Source organism: Cupressus sempervirens, chromosome 9 (genome assembly GCF_028749045.1).
Source record: "Cupressus sempervirens isolate cs-2001-9-10 chromosome 9, ASM2874904v1, whole genome shotgun sequence".
In the NCBI taxonomy this organism is placed as follows: Eukaryota; Viridiplantae; Streptophyta; class Pinopsida; order Cupressales; family Cupressaceae; genus Cupressus; species Cupressus sempervirens.
The window spans coordinates 146128248-146149727 of record NC_143126.1 but is presented as its reverse complement, the minus strand read 5'-3'; the positions used below and the strand labels follow the sequence as shown (position 1 = coordinate 146149727).

The 21480-nt window shown below is 35.9% G+C and overlaps 1 protein-coding gene across 2 annotated transcripts in view; it reads right to left on the bottom strand.

The window, feature by feature from the left end:
* Positions 1–21480, bottom strand: part of LOC149537931 (kinesin-like protein KIN-7N) — a 148182-nt gene that overhangs the window by 32087 nt on the left and 94615 nt on the right. The window lies entirely within an intron of this gene.

Sequence of the window (21480 nt, the reverse complement as noted above, 5' to 3'; positions counted from 1 at the left end):
AAAAGGTCACTTGATAGAAACACAAACTTTATCAATTACAGTTTTAATTTCTAGAAGCATAGTTGCTTAACTACAATTTCATAGCTTCACAGAATAACCAATGCCAAGTCAATAAATCACCAAATTTTCAACAACGGGACAGAACCAGCTTGGATAAGGAAATTCTATACACATTGTTGCTATTCTAAATTAAACATTCCAACATTAAGAAAAAGATCATATCTAAAAACACTAAATTCATGTAATCAATTCCATAATGCAAAATCAAGTATCATATATTGTAACACAAAAGAATATTAAAACACTTTGGTAAACCACATATGGAAATAAGAATGGCATCTTGAAATTTCCAATTAGATCTAACATTTTTTGTCACATCCCTCCTAATTACTCATACTTTTGATGCTCAGTTATCTTGTTAAAGTGGGGTTCTCGTTTTACCAAAAGACCGATCATTCAATACCCAATAGAACCACTCAATTTATAGTACACAGGAAGAGGTTAAGCCCTAGTTACGAATCCTCAAGGGACCACCAAAAAAATTTCGAACAATCTCCCCCTCAGCGTTACCCAAGGGTCCACGGATTCAGACCTGTGACCACGCTCTAATACCACTTGTTATAGTGGAGTTGTTGTTGCACCAAAAGACCAATCTATCAATGCCCAATACGACTACTCAATTTAGATTACACAGGAGGCAGCTAAGCCCTTGTCACGAATCCCGAGGGGAGCACTGAATAAATTTCCAACAATGTTGATAACCTAAATTGTAACTTGTTTTCATAAATCAATGATTTTCTATTGAATTGATGCTTTAAAAGATATTTGGATTTCTGTCTAGCACAATTTTGTTTTATTGATGCCCTAGATCGTATTTGATGTTAAAAAAAGTGGTTCTAATATGAAATGATGCATTAGACAAAAACTAGTTTATCTCTTGCTTTCATGACCCATCCAATTGTACTACACCTTTCTTCAAAGGTTGATATTTCAGCCCTAACTGGTCTGCTACCTTTTTAGACATAACCGAGCTTGTAGCTCCATTATCAATCATGCAATTGTGAACCAAATTATTACCTATAATCAATGACACATAAAAAGGGGGAGGTTTGACAGTTGGAAATGCTGATTTGCTGTTATTTTCTTTATTATTTGCAAATACAACACTTGGTATATTTTCACCAGCACTACCCTTTTTTGATAATTCAAATTGTAACATGTCAATTTGACCAAGAATTGCCAAAGACACATGTCAATTTGACCAAGAATTGCCAAAGACACACACGTGTTGATAGATACATTCATTTTCTTCATATTTTCAACCTTAAAAGGAATTGATGTATGTACCTTAGGTTGCGATCTTGTAACAACAGGTTGTGCTTGTTGCTGTTGTTGTTCCGTGTTGGTATGTGGAAGAGTTGATGGAACTTGCTAATTAGTTGGCTCAGATCATCCGGCAGTGGCTGCATTACTTGTATTGTTGTTATTACTGACATTCTGGTTGTCTAAAGCTCTCTTTTTATTTCTGGAATAAACAGCAATTTTAGGATCATCACCATTTAAACCACAAAACTCATCCCCTTGCCAATTTAGGAATGAAGCGTCTACAAGAGGTATATCTTGTTGTTGCTCTATTTCAGCCTCAAGTGCATGTTGCATACTTGTAGCATTCTGTACCATTAAAGCTTGATTAATCACGCCATTTGAACATGTAGCTTGACTATGAGGTTGATTGCATGGAAAACACCACTCATATTCAATAACCATATTGTTTTGCATTGCTACAGGTACTACATCTTTTACAAGATTTGCAACATTTAGGGGTGCTGGATTGTAAGGCCTATACAGTCTTTGATTTATATTTTGTTTATTTCTAGTATTATACCCTTGAAAATTTCGCCTATTCTGAGATTGCCCTTGATTATGTTGTTGGTAACCTTGATTTTGCTGCTGATATCCTTGATTTGCAGCAAAATTTTGTGCTGGTAAAGGTTGCCTTGGCTGAAACTGTTGTTTTTTGAGATTAACCAATTCATTCCCGAATGTTTGCATTAAATTCTCGATATTTTGCTGACTTTGTTTAATCTCTTGTAGGTCCTAAGGTCCTGCAACCACTATTTCTTGGTTGTATACAGCTGGCAATGAATTGAATGATGGCATTTGTAAAGGCATATCAAGCTTTATATTTGGAAAAATGGGCATAGGAGGCCTAGGAGCGATTTTCCCTACTTGTATGAGGCTATTTTCTGCCCTTACTGATATGGCAAATCATTGTGGCAGCGTAGCACCTCCCATAGACTCAATCATGACAGAGATATCATTGTTCAAGCTCTTAAGATAATACAAAAATGTGTGATCAGCACTTGGTGTAACAGCAACAGGTATCCTATCCCACGTTTTTTGAAAACGTGTATTAAAATCAGTCATCTGTTCTTGTGGAGCCCTTTTGATAGTCATCAGTTGTTCTACTAGTGACAAGTGATCAGACTTATCTTTAAAAAACTTGGTGAATGCATCACCCAATTCATCCCATGTGCTTATTGAAGCCACTGGTAAACTTCTGAAGCATTCCAAAGCTTTTCCTTTGAATGAAGCTGCCAATAATCCGATTGCTACGTTTTCTTGTGTCACATGATGAACATTGCATAAGGTTGCCACATCTCTAACATGCTCGAAAGTTGTGGTTTGGCCTTCTCCAGTGAAGTACAGCACTCCTTTCAAGGCTACCAAAGGAATGTCATTATGTTGTTGTAGATTTAAAGGACTCTCCTGATTAAAGGGAACAAAAGAAAAAGCTTTTCGTTGTGCCATTACTGGTAACTAATAACTAATCTGTTGTTGATGTATTGAAACTACAGCTAGTTCTAAAAATAAATTTGCTGTTGAACCTGAGCTTGTTGTTGTATCTGTAAAAGATGCAGAAATTTTTTATTCAAAAGGCTCAGCTTTCCAATTGGGACTTACTGAAAGCGTGACACGACTTTTCCTTTGATAAACTCGAGTACCCTATGCTGATTTCTAATTTCTCTTCACTGGTTTTGTCCTAGCAAGAGTCCTTCCACGTCTTTTAGGTGTTTCAAGCTGCAGATATTCAAATGTATTTGAGCTTCTAGTTTGTACGTTTCTCATTAACATCACTGATCTGCACTTTTCTTTTCCACAGAGTTGCCAGATATGCAAATTTTCTTGAGCAAATAATAATTAAACTCTGTTGTTGGCATATCAAAAATAGCAGCAACTTCCTTAAAAAATAAGGCAACTGTCCCACAAGGCGTGCCAAAAATTGTTATCTCCAAAATCTGCACCCTAATTTGCTTTAAGTCTTAAAACCCTCAGCGATTTTGGAGAAACAATGGATCAACCAAAAGTTGTGGGTAACCTATGACTTGGTTGAATCTCTGAATTCTAGGTCGTTTCCTATCTGATATATTTGATACCTTACTTATGCTAATGGAAACATGAAAACTTACATGGAAAAAGGTATAAAGACATACTTGATCATGAAAAGCTAATATATAAAATAAGGTGATACACCAGAATTGATAACGCAAAATCCTGTTATACTTGAAACACAATGGAAGTATTGACAGATAATCACAAAATCTTGGCTTGGAAGAACTGCTATTTCATATCAATAATTTAAGATAAGGTTAGAATTTGACAATAAACGAAAGGAAACTAATCACAATCAAATATATCAATAATGAAAACACAACTAAAAACCTATGAAAACGGTTACCTAATAAGGAAGATGCAAGACAAGACATAATTCAGAAGGTCAATCAACAAAACAACATTGAATAACGTCAATCACCTCAAAGCATACAACTAAATCCTTTAATCCAAAGCTAGTTCCAATGAAAATTTTATTCCAATCAAAGGCCCAAAAAACAATATATTTGCATAATAGCTTAGAATAATGAAAAAACAAATACCAAGGACCAAAATCACATAAGCATCCCTCTTCCCTCAAAATTTGAACCCCTTATTCCAAAACAAGAGGGGTATATAACAATCTCCAAAAACAATACCATCTTCCATGAAATCAAGAAATCTAGGTCGAAATAATCAGTTAGCTGCTTAAGCTGCTTACAAAAATCCCTTAACAGCTCTAAAAACATGTCTCATATGCCTTAAATTGAGCCTTGACCACCCATGCATATAAAATGTTTGACAAGGACCCCAAAAATGCCATAAATAACTCCATAATTGTCTCCAAACTCCTGAGTCTAAACTAGACCTCCAAAAATATCAACTGAGACTCCCCTTTCAAATTTGGCATTAAAAAATATTAACACCCTTTCAACTGTTTGACACTCCCAATTGAACTTGATATTACAACGCAACTCTTTTTTTAAATCAAAACTCTCCCTTTAAATTACTTATTATTTATTGCATTTTATAATTATTATTATCTAATAGTTGATTTATAAATTATCAACTAAAGAAAAATAATAACATTTATAATTTATTTGAGATTCAATATAAATATAAATAATAAGTTATTGAAATAACAAAATAGACATTTAAGAGATAAAGTCTATGTTGTTTATTTTAATAAAATATAAAAACACTTCTACCATGCTATGGACCCGAAATTTCATTCAAAGCAATTGAGGAAATGATAAAGGGAAGTCAAGAGTTTAATTTTGTCATTTTATTATGCATGAGGTAGAAAAAATGAAACACAGCAGGGTTATTTAGAAACCCTAGCCGCCATGAGTGGCTCAGATCCTGCAATTTGGTCGCTGAAAAATGCCATTATCTTGCAGTTTTTTACTGCTGGAAGTCGTCTGGTGCATTCACAAGCATAGCATGAAAAATAGATGAATTTTATATTGATGCCGACTAGTCTTGTTGCTGCCTTTTACTGGACGTCCTGCTTTTTCATGGGTTTTTCTCTTGGCTGGGTTTTGCTAGAAGTGAGCTCCATATTTGATGTCAGATTTGCTGCATATTTCCAGTCTGTGAAACACCATCTCTGCTACTGGTTTGGACGTCTGGAGGTAACATTTTTTTGCTCTGGAAATTATAAATTTTGGGCGCTACATCTGATGTTATCCATTTGCTGCATATTTCATGTTGTTGGAACTCATTCATGCCGCATTTTTTCATGAGGGTTTTTCTCTGAAAGTTGTAATATGCTATAGAAAATACATACATACATCCATGCATACATACATACATACATACATGTTAGTATGTTGGTGTAAATTTATTTTTCAAGTATTATTCACATTTGATATCATCTACAAGTTAACTAGTTGTTCTCGTAAGTTTAGTGTATGTTACACTTTTAGGGAGACTATTGAACTATGGAAATCACTTTGGAATAAACCAACTTTAGGAAACATTGTACACTACAATTTCCAAAATGGAACATGTTATCATACTATAAACCCAAGATTTACCACCCCATCAAATAATCAATGAAGTGTCTCGACTGCTCTTTATGCAAAACAGTTTCCATAGATGGTTTACCTAGGACAATTGTTTTTATCGTTGGAAAGGTTTGCAAAGGTCGCTAATCTTGGCAAGCAATTTCCAAAGCATCAGCTCCTCCTTTGGAGACTTGAGTAATACAAATTGTTTTTGAAATAAACTTTTAAAACATAACACTTTTCATGTGAGCCTGAAAAAGATAACATTAAGTTGACTCCAAACTGATTTCAAATTTCTTGGGTCCCTCAAGTCTACCATAAGGGGTGTAGTAGTGTAAGAATAGAATTCATTTGTTATCTCAATTGAGCCAATTCTGTCAGGAAATTGGTTTTTTGATATCACTACATACATTGCTTTACACCTTAAAGAGTTATCATATTGTGGTATTTATAAAAACATGTCAAGAGGATGTTGTACACAGCAATTTTTCCACGCTTAAAAATAAATAGTTGTAGTCAGTGAACAAATATTTGGTTGTGTAATACTATTTTGCATTCAATCAGTTTTGGGTACTTGCTGACAATCTCAAAACCCTTCACCAGCCCTTTAGGCTAACTTTGTGATTTAAATTATCCGATGCATTTATGTTTGTTTATTTGCAATATAACAATTTTTAAAGACGAATAACACCAAAAAGCACAATAGAAATGTTAAAACTCTATTCAAATTTAATAGGTAACCATATAGCTTCATGTATAATAAATCATCATTACATTTATTCATATGAAATAAATTGAGGAAAATATAAGATAAAGAGTACCAGAATTATTAAAGAGCTTATTTGCTCTTTGCTGGCCACACACAACAGATTAATTGCAGCAATTGTACAATTGTAAGCTAATCATTAAACCCACACCAAAAATCAGAAGTACAATCAGCCTGCACTACAGATAGGAATCTCCACAAATCCGAGCAAATTTGACTCCCTTATGAAGACAACTCTAAAGCAATATCAGTTAGAATTTTACAGCTTTTCAATGCTGATACACAGACATCTCTAGTTCTCCTGTGTCGATGCACACAATCTACCTGAAGGCTGAAACCCTCAGAAAATCCACAACCCTAAGACAAATATTCTCCACAAAATAACATTGACATAACATACATGAAAATGAGCCCATAAGTCCCTTTTATCCTTTTCTTATGAGAGCTCAAACACTTTCCTAGCCAATCCTACTTTTTAATTTTTCACTTAAAACTTTATTGTTGGTGCATAAATAATTCTTTCATAATTATTTATTCACTTGGCCCCATCTATGATAGCTCAAACACTTTCCTGGCGAATGTGGGATTAAAGATATATTCCTACTTTTTTATTTTTCATTTAAAATTTATATTTGGTGCATAAATAATTGTTTTATAATTAATTATTCACTTGGCCCCATCTATGATAACTTGACCCTTCATTTAAGTGACTTAAGTTATAATAAAAAATTGTATTATAACTTAATAATATAAGTTAAAAACACATGAAAAACCCTACCTTTTGCTTGAAAAATCTCTTGAACAAGTCGAAAAATCTTCCTTTTCTTCTTTTTGCTCCTTGTCACTCCTCTTTGCCTTGCAATCACTTTCTTCACTCAAACATGCACCCTTTTATGAGTTCTTCGCTTTCCTTCTTAATGTTATTGCAAAACTTGGAAAACCATGAAATGAATAGAAATGAGAAAACATAGTGGTTTTATGTGATTTCAAACCCTAAATGGGCCACACGTATCCTACGCCTAAAAAATATAATGAACAATTAATATAAAGCCTAGCATTCTTCACCTTTTAGCTTGCAAAAAATAAGGGACACTTGTTTCTCCCCTAGAGGGGTTGAGCAACATTATCTTGTTCCTCTATCCCCCAAGAAACACGATGACGTCCCCTCTTCCCCAATGAGACAACAGCTAAATGGTAGCATTGTTCGTGACACGGGAATGTCATCCCTGCATCCCGAGTACGTCATTGTCTGGGACATGACAAGGAAAAAGGGCAGAGGTGCATGTTCTTCTAAGATCAAAATCTTTATGCTATTTAGGTCGACCAGAAGGAATCCCACCATAGCTACAATCAGAACTAACACTCCCTCTTCACAATGGAGGAATCCTTCTCAATATCTAAGTTATCTAGTGATATCCACCTTGGCTACTCCTCGAGGTTGGGTCTATCATCGAGATAGACCCCTCCAACACAAGTACTCATTATGGAATCATCATCGTGATGTTGCCATCCCATCATGATGTTCACCACGGCTACTCATAGTGGTTGAATAAACACGAATGCAAAGCCCTACAATATCTCGTATATCATCCACCATAGCTATTCACAGAGAGTAGATAGATCATGGCTACTCCAATGTATAAAAAATGCAAATGAGCACAAGTGCCTATCACGAAATCACTCAACGTAATGTACTCATCTCATCACGAACGTTCACCATGGCTACTTTAATTGGGTGAATAAACACAAGAGCTAAGTCATGCAATCTCTCACATGGCATCCACCATGGCTACTCCTAGAGTGTGGTGCAAGGCATTTAACTTCAAACTTCAATTCACGGAGCAAAATGCATTAACAACAGCTTGCCCCTAAAACTTATTTCTCAAAGAGAAGAACGTATTTAACAACGTTTTGCACCTCAAACTTCTCTCACATAAAAGAAGAATGAATTATAGTAATTCTCTAGAAATCACTAATGTTGAGACTCCCTCTCAACAAGGGCTCTATTCTCTACAGTTCAAAGCTTGTCTTAAAAAAGTGCAAAACTTACTCTAGTAAGGGACCTAGTGAACTTGATCATCATTGTTACTTCCCCTCAACTGAATAGAATTGATTTGAACCATATCTCGAATGTAGTTATATTTGATCTCCAAATGCTTTGACTTATCATGAAATACAAGGTTGGAGTTTCCATTACTCTTGGAGAATCCCAAGCACACCAAATATTCATCGATCCAACAATATCATGACCAAATTATCAACATAAAGACCTTCCAGCCAATATCAACTGAAGTGTTTCCTCTAACTACTCCATTTGTTACAAAAGCATACCCTACTCAATGGTCCCAATCACAAAAGATGTCCTGCTCCAAGAGTCTCTCATAATCTAGCATGATCCACATGCAGCTGAAAATACTAGGTCCTAAACCACCTTGGACTTACTGTCATAAGATCAAGCCCTAGACCAAATAGGAATATGACCATCCTAAGATTAGAGCAAAATTCCATCACAGTCCACTCCCTCTCACTGGAAAAGCCCTCTTATTTGAACTTTTAATTGTAATCCTTATTATTACCATAACATGCACAAATGGCTTAGCAACATTTCTATCGCATTCTTCTTCTTTTCCTCAAACTTGTACTCTTTTCTACTAACAAATGTTTGAGAAACACGAATGCAATAAGAAAGAATTTCAAAATCGTTATCGCTTTTCGTGATTGCTCCTACGTTATCAAGTCTAATGCAATTTCTAGATCTTGGTGCAACTTTTATTCAATCTTTGTGCCCACAGTAAAACCCTAATAAACTATAGGTCATACTCAAACCCGAAAAATTTAATAAAACATCCTCCTATCCTCATTTTAAGCCACAAGTATAAATCAACAAGTTCATAGTTGTGAAAATGAGTGTGAGAGATGAAAGTACAAGGTGAAAGAATTAGAGTGAAGACAAAGACAATAAGGAGTAGCACTAACATTCCAACTCAAGGTATTTGATCTAATATTTCACACAAGAGGAAGGGTTTTAGAACTAGTGTTATAAAAAAAATCATGATTTATGTTGATGTAAATCACAGACATCGTCGTATATAATCATAGTTTGCATAGTCTCTGATAATTCCCCAAGTTGTCAAGTTCTCTTTTTTTTTTTTTGTTGCGCGAGTACTCAAGTTTAACTCACATTTTTTATAAACATAAAAACCATCGATAAAAATGTCAATGCAAGTAAAACAGTGATTAAAATGTATTTTCACATGTTTCTACTATAAACCATGCATGTTCTCTTTAATGATGTCAAGTTTTGACTTAAAGCATTTTGTAATTTAATTTTACAAAACAAAAATGTTTCTTTAAGATATTTTAGTTTTCAATTCTTTATAAGTCACCGAGTTTTAGTCAAGCTTTCTCTGAATTATTGTAGAATTGAAATTTTGGGCTTGTCGAGTACTATCTAAGTTCGATACTGCCAATTATGTAGTCAACAACATTGATAAAATTTATATAAAAGGTTGTAACTTTAAGTGTCCCTATTTTAGGCAGGTTCCTATAGTTCCCTTGGTCAATTCATCGCGACCCTCATCAACTCTCATGAGCTAACAGTGGTGTTTGAAGGTCTTAATTGTCGGGTTACAAGCTTTTCCATTAGCTTATGGTGTGTTTGGCTTAGTTTTGTGGAACTTACTATTTATAGTAAGTCTACAATTGATTCCAATGAGCTCAGTTGAGTTAGGAGTTGAGTGGTGCTCTCAAACTTTTTATTTCGGGATTCTGGTTTGGACTCCAAGAATCTTGGAGGGAGCGTCTATTTATAGTACGTCCGTCATGTCCCCTCTTTACTCTGACTACAAGAGTTATGTGAGTTGGCCTATCACGAGGGTCTCGTAGGCTAGCAATTGTGGATAGAGACTTATACAAGATATTCAGTGACATGGCTTGACTTTACAGGTAGTTGGGAGCCAGTTCGGTGCAGTTCCTTGATTTTAGGTGGTATCCCTACACTTTAAGAGGAGATGGTTGTTTCCAGATGTGAGGTCCCACGAGACCATTCCATGGTTTCAGTTTCAAGATGACAAGGTGTGTTCCCTAGTTTCTAGGAGCATCCCTAAATTATAGGGAAGGGACTACCAATTGACCCATATCGTCCGATATCAGTCACAAACATGTGACATTATCAATTTCAAGTTTATTTGGTTGGTTTGGGCTTTAAGAGAGCAAAATGGGGAATATTTTAATATACTTAAATATTTCCTAAGTTAGCATTTAAATAATTCATAATAAGGCTTTTTATATAGCCATTCCGGAGTAATAAGAGGAATATGGCTTCGTTTGATCAGATATACCCTTGTGTTATTGCTCATTGGAAAGGTCTTCAATTATTATAAACTATTTTCATTAACCAGAGACTTTGGTGCTATCACTTATGACATTTTAATAAATTAATGTTTTTCCTATAGCCTAGACGCCTTTATTTCAGAAAATATTATTTTATTATAAAGTTCAAAGTGTAATTCACATTTAGAGCTCGATTTGCACTTGGGAGGAGTTATAAGGAGAAGACCTAATTGTTCATTATCTTTTGGCATTTTGAAACTTATGAATCATGAAATAGCTGTGAAAGGGTGATTTTGTGCCTTAGGACGAAACCCTCAAGTCTAGATTGTTGGGACGTAAACCTCAGTAGGTCTTGGTGACTGGAGTTGTATTTCATTGCATTCAGATTGACAGAGGAGGCGATCGATTTATCTTTGCATTATCATTTGAGTGGAGTGGCACACTTGTAGATGGGCAGCCAACTTTTGGCAATAGACATTTCATTGCAACAACTCACATGGGGGTTGGAGAATTGTTTTCTTCATCATTAAATGCCATAGCTTCCCTTTGGCATTGGACGGTTCATTGCAGTAATTTCTTTATGGTTGAATCATTCCCAACGCATCTCCCTCTAGCTGGTGTTGATCCCTTATTAAGACAATATTGTATATTGGTAGTGATTTCTTTGAAGTTAATATATTAAGTTGCTGGTCGGTTTGGGTATGTACTATTTCAGAATTCAGTAATGATATGATTTGTAGCATATGTTTACATTTCATAAGTGCTATTTATTTCTTATTTGTTACGCAATTATTTTATTTCTAAACAAACCCCAAAAACTAAAAAAACAAGGGAAAAAAAAAAGAAATCAGAATTCATCTAATATCATTCAATGGTAACAAAAACTAGTCATAGATTCAAATTTTGAAACAAACGGTAATTTCTATGGTCACCAGAATGGGGAATCTTTCAAAGTCACTTTGTCAAGTTGATTCATCACCTTCTTCGTCAAGATCACTCCAGTGCTGTCAAATTTCAATTATGATGCTTCTTCAATCATTTTTGCAAGACGGGTGAATTACTATTATTCATCTAAATATGTTGAGGTTGCTATTTTTGTTGCTATTATACTTTGGCTACCTTAGTGTCATAGCACGTTGAAACTAGGTTGGAAAGTTTTAAATCTTGGGCACAAAATACAATGGCCTTGTGTGTGATAATGTTATGCTATGATTGAAAGCTCATTTTCAAGAGCAATAAGAAATAAATATATTGTATTATATGGCACATTATAAAGTGATGTTCTAGTGAAGAAACTTCTTAAGTGAAGTTAGATTCAGGAAACTTTGTGCAAATGGGGGGTTATAAATTATGAGCTTATTATGACAGAAAAACATCTGATCAATTATTCACTTTTGTTGCCTGTGAAGAGTTTCTGAGTTTAATGAATTTTTTGGGATTGTTGAAGTACTGTTGGCTAAAATTTTGTACATCACTAACTAAAATTTTGGACATCTCTCTCCTCTTAGCAATAGGGGAAGTTCCCTTCTTACCATAGGTGGTTTCAATAGGAACATAAATGAAATCACAAAAAGGATGGTCTCTTAATGAATTTCTCTTTTTTTTAGTAACATTTGCATACAACTCTAAGTTTCCAACTTAAAAAAAAGTGTCTCATTGCTACGATAATACCGGTTACCTTGGAATTGACGTCAAAAAAACACCAAAAGCCGTAGTTTATTTTCTATACTTTGTGAAACAAAAACAAGAACCCAAAATCTCCTACATTTGTCTAGAATAAAGAATTCAAGCAGAATAAACAATAAGGCACAAAGTCTCTTACTGGATACTCTCAAATTTATCAAAAACAATTACAACTGAAGCCCAAAGTCTTCAGCTCTAAGTAACCAGCCACTATTATCTTCTACAAATTATCCTCCTGTAACACAAAGTATTCAAAAGTTAAAATTAGCTCTAAATGCAATAGACAACTCAAAGTCTGCACAATTATATTCAAATCCCCTCTGATCAAAGCTCCAAAACTCACAATCAATATCCAAAAAATGTCATCGCATAACACCTTGAATCAACGCAAAGTTTCAAAGCAAGTTGTCTCTTTTATTGATAGCAATATAGAATTACATCCAAGCACAATGTCTTAAAGTGCACATATAAACTGGCAGAATTTTCTTGCCTTGCCAAAAGATGATTATTTACAATAAGCTCACTCCTTTATATAAGAAAATAGAAGAGAGAAAGGTGGAGGAAAAAGTGGAACAACCTCAACCGCCATGACTTATCTCTAACTATCTACTTTGACTTTAATCAAAGTTGCATTAGGCAATTGCAACCTAACTACATGAGCTGATTGTACAAGGACATATCATCTTGTACTTACAACATAATTGCTCTTTACATGTAAACTTCCTATTGCTATTTACTTAGAGCATATGAAAATCTGATTTGAAGTATTCACTTGTATCAACTAGCTCTACAAACATCCACAGGGACTCGCGTACAACTCCACCATTTGGTTCACTGGTGTGTTGCGAGATCAATGTAACCTTCTTGAGTGTGCTTACTGCTCCAAATATCTATTTCTTACAAATCTCCATATTATTTTGTTGATTCTTCAATGAACACTTGCAAACGTATCCAGCTCCTGATGTTGAAGTCATCCACTTCAAGATGTAAGCGGATGGTCTCTGTGAACTCTATGAGAACATCTTTTTAGCGACCCTCTGAATGCCTCTCAGATCGTGCTATTCCAAATAGCAAGATCCCCATTGAGCAACTCAAGTTAACGATTGAGTGACTTGAGATGGTCATTCAATCCAGTAGTAGTTTCTTGTCCTTTTGTTGCTGTAACTTCTCTTGACATTTCCAAATGGTATGCCTAGGCAACTGTTATATGAAGGTTCCATGGTGTAAGAACATCATCATATCAGGAGTCCATACTAAGTTGTTTTTGTGAAAACAAGAATTTAAGGCTAGGTAATGATAGGGAGAATGGATGAAATGATGAAGGACAGCAAATGAACAAATAGGTCGAGCTCATAATGGCTCAAAAAAATCTAAAATGAGGAATAAAGTGTAATGGAATAAAAACATAGCATGCTCTAACAGATGTAAGTCATACGTTGTATCCAACAAGTATATGAGAAATTCTTCTTCAACCATAGAGCAGCCATACGGAGGTTCGTGCAATTCATATTGGTGGGGTTTTATCTTGCATTCGCATGTGAGGAAAACGGTGAGCTTGCCTTTCTTTTGAGAACGGGATTTTACACCCGACTTCATATACAAGTAAGATGAGACCTTGCATATGCAACTTGGAGAAGAAGACGAAAGATAGAAAGAACAACTTGAAAAATGAAAATCATACATATCTAAAAAATGGAAGTATGACTGACTTGCATGAACATTCAAACAAAAATATATACAAATGCTTTAGAGAAATAGAGCCAAAAAAATTACCTCCACTCCACCAAAAATGAGAAAGACAAAAACCTTGTCCAAATCTTGAGCAAATCTGAAAATATCCAAGAGATATTTGAATTTTAGATTTGTCCAAACCAAGACTTAAATAGATTTTGAAATCCTCATTACATGGTTCGAATTTGGACATGTGGATATAGTTAGAGAAATGCAATGCCCAAAATGTGGAACAACATTAACCAAATCAATGTCATATGCAAATGCATTCAAAAATGATGTCAAAAGCATATCAAATGATTTAGACGACTTGAATGCAAGCTAGGAAAGATAGGAAATGCTTTCAAACATACCTTGATCCAATCACTTGTTGTTCTGGTGCAAATTGCTCAAAACTAGGGCATTTTTGAGCAAAGAAAGTGCCCTAGATGGATTGAGAAATGAAGAAAACCCTCACCAAACTCCAATTTTTAGGAGCCCAATGTGTTCTTTTGGTGATTTTAAGCAAAAATGACCGTTTAATCATCAAAGATGACCAAGAAATGCTGAACATATGACCATTTCAAGGCTGCAAAAATCTGTTTTTTATAAAAAAAACGCCAAAAAGTAAAGTTTTGGGAGCCAAAAACATGTGTTTTTGGGCTTAAAATAACCTCTTTAGGTGTTTGATCAAAAAGTCTTATCTTATCAAGTAAAAATACACTTATTGATTGCCTTTGAAAGTGAAAAATGTGCCCAAAATCCCTCCAAATGCAGGCTGCAATTTTAAAATGGGATATATTTGTACAAATGCATATATTATAATGTATGCAATAGCATGGAAAATCACCACAAACTAAGACTTGTTCAAGGGCTGCCTTTAGATGCGTTTTTGGAAGGCAAACGCATATATAACAATGCATCCTTTCATCCAAAAAATCGCCACTTAGAGTCTTAAGGAAAAAATGCATTTTGAAAGGGCTAAATCATGTGTTTTATCACATACAAAACCACCAAAAATCGCCATCCTTAAATTGGTGAAGGAAAACACATTGTTTGGAAGTAAAGACATGTATTTAGAAACATGTCAAACCATCTAAAATCACCACTTAGTCTATTGGCTTTAAGACTTAGTGGAGAACGCATTTTTGAAAGTCAGTTACCTATATTTTTAAAACATATGCAGTTGGGCTCAAATTCGCCACTTTTGAGTTAGGCTAGATAAAAATAAGTTTTTAAAACATCATACACATGCACTTGGGTCAAAAATCGACACCTGTCTTTGAAGAGCATTTGCATATTGTAAAAACATGCAAGTTGATTTCAAAAGTCCACTAAGTGAATTATACTGAGAGAGCAATTTATAATAAGAGAATTGTTGGTGTTTCGGTAAGAAATTGTCATTGCAATAAATGAATGAAAGAAAGATTTTTAATGACGTCCACAAGGCCATAAGCCTAGGGGACCGACATAAAACTCCTAGTCAGTCTGATGTGATTTCTCCAGCCTGTCTCTTTTGTTGAAAATTTGTGCAAGTAAAATGCCCCACTCGAGGAGTCTTGGTCCTTCGAAAAGCTCTTTTATATTGTTCACTTTTAACGTTTCTTTGTGCTTGCTGCGAATGTCCTTGTATGTTGTGCAATCCTTCAGATAGTGCCACTCTGTTTCCACCACATCCTCATTGCAAAATCTAAAAATTTTGTCCTCCCACTCTTCCTTACGAACCTTCCATCTACCAATTTCACATCTCAAATGGTGGGAACCAAATCTCAGTTGAGCACTTAAGATTTTTGCCTTTCCTTTGATCCCAACTCCTAAATACTCTTTGTCGTCATATTCGCATGTGGGATTAAATTGCTTGACATAATAGGCTTTTTTTCTACCTAACTGGATTGCCCACATGACAAATCTGATTTTTTCTGCCACCCATTTTTTTATTTCAAAATTGTTTTACAAGAACTCTTGGTACTCAATGTTCCACTTGTTGAACCATTTATCGTTTTGTTTCGTCCATGTCTTCTTCTAACGAACCAATTCTAGATCAACCACCCTACTAGGCCAACGATGTGCATCCATTTTACCCACTTTTTTTAGATAGCTTAACAATCTAACAATTGTTGAGGCCTCCACTGGGAACATGCCCACCTCCGCTAAAATAATCTCATATGGAACTTGTTGATGTCAATTTTGTACCACTACATAACATATAGCAATTGAACACTTTATATGAGATATCAAACACTCAATTCCTCTCTTGAAAAGTTAATACTCATGAAGATATCAGAAAAACTCCAATGTTCCTTACACCTGTGGATACTAACTCAGTTATCGATGTGATTTGTTGGTAATCACATAGGCACTTACGTTGTTCATTCAAAGATGACTTGGATTTTTGGTGTGATGGTGATGATGATGGGCTTGTAAAATATGAGTACCAAAGAATGTTGATCGGGGGCAGTGTCTACCAATGATGCCTTTTCCTTACTTCCTTCCGCAAAGCTCCAAATACTAAACTACTCACTACTCTACTCCTACTCTTATGAATGGAAAGATTAGCAAATGGACAAGCATCGAATCTAATGAAAGCTAACTAACGGCTTTACCTCCATAAATGCAATGATTCAAGGGAAAAGCACTAGTTTACTGCACAAGGCTTCCTAACAAGCCGCTAGGATGCTAGTGGCCTAGTATATAAATTCCTATCAAACATCCACTAATATCACCATGCAATTATCCATCTACTCTTACTTAACAACTTTCTCAAAATGAAATCTATTTTAACAACTTCAAAAGAAATCTAACATTAATATAGGAAGTATAAACCATGCAATAACACCAAATGTTCTTAATCACCATGCAAGTCACAACAATGATAAAGGGAAGCGATTTTCATATTATCTTAGCAACAATTTTCTCCTACCCTTTACAAGTGAAAGGAAATAGTCTTATATAGAGGTCCAAATTAGAATCAACGATAGAGATTAAGAGGCAAAACCAACGATCCAAATTGGATCCTAGAAACCCCAATTAGGGTTGTCACCCCATCGGCCAATGAGAAGATGCCACCTCACCAATGGACCAATGAAAAAAAAAAGTGGCACCCAATTAGAAGGCCACAAAATGGTAGCCAATCAGAATCAGACACCTATCCTACCCAAGAAGAAGCAGAATTTGCCACTTCAGCTTACATCAAAAGGTCTTCTAATATAGTTCTACCCTTTTCTTTCATCTTTTTAGCCAAAGTGATGAACTTGGCTAACTCGTCATTGACTTCCTTCATGGGAGGGCAAGGTGTATGTTTCATCTTGAGCTCAGCTGAATTCATCATGTCGCTTGCCACTTGTAGTGTTTTCTCATGATCCTTCTCATATTCTTTCGCTTATCCGATAAAGGCATTGAGAGACGCAAGGGTGCCCAAATGTTTCTTCTTGATGAAAACCTTTCCCAACCCGTCCAATCTTGATCCAAACTTTGTCTCATTGATGTTCTCCTCTTTGATATCTTAAAAATCAAGCGCAGCCACAACATCGCTCGTCATGGTTGAAATGGAAGTGTCAATGCCTGGGCTGTGTTGTGCAATCTCATTCTGTATTTCCTCAAGTATTCTCAATATGGTAGTCAAGGCAACAAACCAAGCCTCCACAGTCCTCAATCCTCCTTCATCAACCAACTTGGCTCTTTCCAAATATTTCTCTGGTAGCTCAATGAATGCTTATAGTCTGTGAATGGCTAAGTCCTTGACTAGAACGAAATCCTTCCATTCACCTTCAAATATTCTAAATTTACCTCTAATAGCCACTAATGACCTGAATGTCGAGACAAAGGAAGGCAAAAAAATTCACCCATCTTGGATTGTATCATGGATCCCATCCTTGACTTCATGCAGCTGGGTCGATATCTCTTATATGTTGCTCCTGTTGTCTTGATGAAGGGTTGTCTGGTGCAACTGTTGGATAGGCTGACAATCTCTCCAACAACTGTTCTCGGCCTCCAACTTTACAATCCTTTCATTTGCCTTCCTCAACCTTCCTCTGATTCAAACGATGCCTTCCTAGACCTCCTACATTCCATCTCATCCATGATTCTTCCCAAGTTATGCTCTACTATCACATATTCCTATGCAACAATCTCATCCAATGCCTTGTTAACTGTTGGTATAGCAATCTGAACTTTTCGGTGACCATTCTTGTCGCTCCTGATTACCTTTACCACCGTTTTTGCAATTTGTCTATGGTTCCCACTATCACCCTTTTCTACTAATCCTTGGATGTCTTCAACTATTCAAACAGTCACTACCTCTCCTTTTGGCATACGCATTTGCCTTAACCATAGTGGTGTTGTGCATCTCCACAAATCTGGATTTGGTTCGATTAGCAAAGAATCACCAATGGCCTCGAGCGCCAAACTTATTTTCCCAATATCAATTGGCTGATACTCTTCTTCACTAGTGACTGTCACATCTTCTCCATGTTGGTTTTTTGAGAGAGGAGAGTACTCGGTGCTATCGCTCTAACCACTTGATTTTGAATTAGAGCTCACCTCTACCACAGCCCCTTGTCCATTTGTATTATCTTCTTGGCTTCTGATTATGGTCTCTCTTGATCGCGCTTCATTCTGTCTCTTTCCTGGAGAATCCTAATGTTCTTTACTTTTCTCGATCTCCAAACCTCTCTTCCTATTCTTAATTGTTCTTTGTTGCTGGCTACTGCCCTCACCTTTCTGTCCAACTGACTTTGTTGGATCTTCCATTGGTTTCATCTTCTCATAAGTAAGTTGTACCCCCTGACATTGTAATTTCCTTAACTTCTCATTATACCACAACTCAGTGTGTAGATCCACTGTCCTTGTAATTGCCTCCAAGGAAGGATCCTGATGATCATCCCAATACACTAAATTCAACTATGTTCCATCCACTATATCATAATCTTCTCTTAACACATTTTCATAATCTTCTAGTTTATCGAGAATATCAAGGCTTCTCCATCCGATTGCCCTCATCATATTCACTGACAATCTTCAGAAAGCTAACTTTCTCACATGAAAGTCGTCTTGGGCATTGGCCGAAAAATCTTCTATAGCAAGAACATGTTTAAATGTATTTCTGTGAGATGCCTTGATAAGACGATCAAGATTAAATCCTTGCCTTGCTCTATGCCATGCTAGATGATACTATTCTAATTCTTCCTATGTAGTTGCAAAGGCGATAGGATTTGGGCAACTATCATTGCCAGTTCCAAATGAGAAGGTAATGCCTGTCTCACCTTTAAGTTTCATCATTCAATCATAATGCTCAAGTTGCCTAGCCAATTCCATCAAAACTACCTTGTTGGGTGGGTACCTTGGAAGTCTCTTGGGACATAATGTGCTTCCTGCTATTCTAATATAAGTGAATTGTGGAAATTGGATGAACCAACTCCCACACTTCTTGACTTTTGCTTATGCTTCTAATGAGAGCCTCTTAATAGGTGTCCCTTGCATTATCCTTACTTTTTCATGGCAAAGGTGTCACAAAATATCTTATAATCTTTGTTGTTGTGCAAGTGAAGCTATGGATAGCATTCATGCACCAAACATTGCCCTGGCCCATTGCCAATTACTCCTAAGGCCTTAAGTCCTGAATTTTCATATAATATTGCAATCAAATAGAAAAAATAGGAACCCGTATAGAATTGCTTTTGATTTCGCACGGTCCTAAGTTACCATTCTAGATTTTCGCTTATGATCCTAGCCTAATCAAATCTTCTTTTTCCTTTTCCAATTTCATCAATAAAGTACATCTAGTTTTCGAATTGCATACCTTGAGCTAGGCCCATGATCTGGCTAAGAAGTACAATGAGATCGCCATACACTAATTTGAAATTTGATATGGTGAGCCTTGATGATCCGGTAACTCCCTTCTTGCCCTCATGTAGTCAATCCTATTTTAGATGAAGGAAATAATCCTCCTGCTTCTCTTGGAACAACTTAGCCGCCTGGTCCATCATTACTACCATCATGCCTTTATGCTAGGGGATATTAAATGCCTCTTTGACCACTTGTCGACCGATGTTGGCTAACACCCTCTTCCCTTCATCGAAAATGATTGATTTACTAACAAAATCAAACCAGGATATACATTCCATTACCAATTTTGGACAAAGCAAGGTAGGAGGGAAGGTCGCCGCGTGTTCAATTCCGCTTTTGTAAATCTTCTTTGCCATAAGGTCTTGTCCTTCCTTCAGTCTGTCCTTTAGCTTTATCATGTTTATTGCACTAATATTGCTATCACTTATTCGCCTCACTTTCAAGAAGGTGGTATTAGGCATCATTTATTCCTTGTCCTTTTTGGTATTTGTTCCCATAGAGTTCTTGCTTGCACTAACATCTACCCTCCTAAACACTTATTTCTGCCCCTTCCTTCTAAGTGATGTGGACTACCCTTATCGATGTCACACTTTCCTTCTATCAATAGATCCTAACTTATTTCTACCTCGCCAATTCTTATAACTACACTTATCAATCTCCAATCTTCAACCTAGGGGTGGGACTACCACTTATTTCTGCCTCTTCGTTACCTTAGGATGGACTACACTTATATCTCCCAACTTCAACCTAAGGTGGTCTAGCTTATTTCTACTTCGCCAAGTGTCTTATCATGAAATCTACACTTATCTCTCCAAACTTCAACCTATCAATGGGATGATGAAGCAGTGGATGATGAATGCATGAAGAACATAAGCGAAATGAAACCAAGCAAGAACAAGGAGTAAAATCCGCCTATGAACCAATTTTCAGCTCTAAAATGAATTGAATTTCAATTCAAATCAGACCTTAAAAAATTCAAACCTCCTTGCAAAAAAAAACAGAATTTCGATCTTATTGAAACTGCCCACATTTGCCCAAAAATCAAACCTCCAATCATATATCCTCTACTAAATAAAATTGCCCAGATCTGAAATTGAAATTACAGCTCTATCAAGAAAATCAGATTCCTCAAAAATCACCAAACAAGAAGAAAGCACCTAGATCTGCCCCAACAAAATCGCCAAGGTCTGAAATTCGCTCAATTTGGAGGAAGGACCATGTCAAACACATGAAAATCTGCTCCTCAAGGAAAATCGGCTAGGGCAGAAAATTGCCTCCTTTTGTAAAAAAATCGCCAAGCAAAAGAATATTTAGGTCTGCTCCATCATTGCCAAGGTTGAAATGTGCCCTCCAAAAAACCCCCGAACACATAGAACTGCCCTTCCTTAGAAAATCTCCAAGCCAGAGAAGAAAGTTGCTCCAAAATAAAAAATCGCCATGAAAGAGAAGGTTGTGATCGAATGAAGAAATGGGAGAGGGAGGAGCCCTCTTATACGACTTTCCCTTTAATCCTCCAAGCTGGTCGACTAGCACCTATAGGAGAAGACAATTAAATTAATGTCTCATTAATGGTCCCAATTTAAATGCCAACCCAAAATTAATTTTGCCTATAGTGAAATTTGTACATTTAATTGCCGGTTAGGACAAAACTTTCAAAATAAAATTAAGAAAGCTCTGAAGATGTTAAAAAATTTCATTTAATGACATTTTAATAATTAAATATCATTTAAAATCGGATTTAGCAAGCTAAAATTGATTTTGAAC